Source organism: Echinops telfairi, unplaced genomic scaffold (genome assembly GCF_000313985.2).
Source record: "Echinops telfairi isolate 266 unplaced genomic scaffold, ASM31398v2 ScPeMD7_25;HRSCAF=90, whole genome shotgun sequence".
Taxonomy (NCBI): Eukaryota; Metazoa; Chordata; class Mammalia; order Afrosoricida; family Tenrecidae; genus Echinops; species Echinops telfairi.
In genome coordinates this window covers 8,021,223-8,023,354 of record NW_022103922.1, presented here as the reverse complement: position 1 = coordinate 8,023,354, position 2,132 = coordinate 8,021,223, and the positions used below count along the sequence as shown (strand labels likewise).

At 57.5% G+C, this 2,132-nt stretch overlaps 1 non-coding gene across 1 annotated transcript; it reads left to right on the top strand.

Moving 5' to 3' along the window:
* The first annotated feature begins 896 nt into the window (after positions 1–896).
* Positions 897–1,087, top strand: LOC115869408. The gene has a single exon (XR_004046162.1). It is a non-coding gene; the product is annotated as a U2 spliceosomal RNA (small nuclear RNA).
* Positions 1,088–2,132: the final 1,045 nt, after the last annotated feature.

Below are 2,132 nucleotides of genomic sequence, written 5' to 3'. Positions count from 1 at the left end.
GAACAAGTGGCCTCTAAGGTGCAAAGATTGGTCTCTCCCCATCCAGAAGTTAAAAAACCCTCAAACTCGCGGCTATTGAGTGCATGCTGACTCATAGTGACCCCCTGTGGGTTTCCCAGACTAACTCTTCAAGGAAATAAAAAGCCCAGTCTGTCTCCTGCCGAGAGGCCGATAGTTTTTGAACTGTCGACCATGCGACCATGCGTTTTGCAGCCCATGGCGATACCATTGATCGTGTAACCACAGCACCACGGACGCTCCCAGAAGGGACAAATCAGTTTCCCAGAAACTTCATCTAAAGGACCACTCCACCCCCGCCACTCCCCAAGTCCACAAGATTCACAAGGGGGTTCCGCTACCCTCCCCACCATTCGGGCCACAGAAGATCCGGGGTGGGCAATCAATACTGCACAGAGCCCAGTCTCGCAGGTCCGTTGAAGCAGCATTCCACCTGGATCCGAACGCGTGCCCGGGGTCCACCTTTTGGGTGAACATAGGCAGGCCTCTAGAGCGCTAAGTATCACTCAGAACAGCTCCTCAGCACCCCAAAACCAGAGGAAACCAAAGAGGGGCTTTGCTTAGACACCCAGCTCATACAGGAGGCAGGAGGCAGGGGCAGGAGAGACGGGCGCGTGCACACGGACCCAGAAAGGAAGTGGGAAATGTGCTACTGCATCGAGGGAATTGCAAGGGACCTTATCAAACAAAATCCACGTGAGGAGTTGACTGAGAAACAAATTTGCTCTGTAATCTCCCACCCGGAGCGCAGCCACAATTAAAATAATAACAATAACCCAATGCATTTGAGCCTGCCAGAGCTCGAGCCTAGGCAGTTTCGCAGGTTATGCCACCAGCCACTCCGTGCGAAAAAGATGCGGCACAAGATGTTAAAGGTTATCGCTTCTCGGCCTTTTGGCTAAGATCAAGTGTAGTATCTGTTCTTATCAGTTTAATATCTGATGCGTCCTCTATCCGAGGACAATATATTAAATGGATTTTTGGAGCAGGGAGATGGAATAGGAGCTTGCTCCGTCCACTCCACGTATCGACCTGGTATTGCAGTACTTCCAGGAACCGTGCACCCTCTAGGGGGACTTTAAAAAAAGAAAAGAAAGAAAAGGAAAAAAAAAGATGTTAAAGGTTTACCATCTCGGAAACCCTGTGGGACAGATCGGCTCTGCCCGACAGGGTCGCTATGAGTTGGAATGACTCAGTCAGTAGAGTGGGGTTTTGTGGTTGGGGATTGGACGGTCGCCGGGGCGGCGGCGGCAGGGGGGCAGGAAAGAAAAGCTGTCCCGGCACAGTCGGGGCTACCTGAGACTTCCCGATCCCGCCACCCGGGGCGCTCGGCACCTGTGGTCGCGTCGCGTCCGAGCCGCCACCATGCGGGACGCGCAGCCTGGCTCCAGCAGGTCTGGGCGCCGCCGCAGCAGCAGCGCGTCCCCGCGCCGCCGCCGGAGGTTCGGGGTCCAGCGTGAGTTCGGGAGACCATGCGGCTTCGGGAGACCAGGCGGCTTCGGGATGCCACGCAGGTTCCGGATCGATCGGCCGCCGCTACCGCCAGCCAAGGCCCCGCCGCTCGTCTGGGATCCCAGCCCGGCCTGGCCGGACCCTGGGCGACTTCCGGGCGCCCTGACCACGCCCGCGCGCTCTGGGGCCGCCTCCGCCCCCACCCGGGCCGCGTCCCTCCGACCCTCCGACCCACCACGGACCGGGCGCCCAGCGGAGAGCGCGCCCCTACCCAGGGAAAGCGCCCCGGGGTCCCGTGCCCCACGCTCGGCCGCCGGCCGAAAGCCCACGTTTCAATTCCCCCGGCCAGTCGGCCAGAGGGGGCGGCCGGCTTCCATTACGGTGGATGGCAGCCCTGGAAGCTCTGTGGGGTCGATGGTCGCCCTCCTATGGGGTCGCCAGGAGTCGGAAACAACTCCTGGATGACGCTTGGTCTGGACTTCGGATACTTAAGCCTATCCGAATGAGTTCAAGGGCGGCCATGTAAATTACTTCTTCATTTCAAACCTAAAGAGGGTACAGTGAACCCTCCTTTATCGCGGTTAATCGGTTCTAGACCCTACCGTGATAAATGAAATTCCGCGAAGTAGGATTCCTTATTTGTAAATCAAATATTTTCGTAG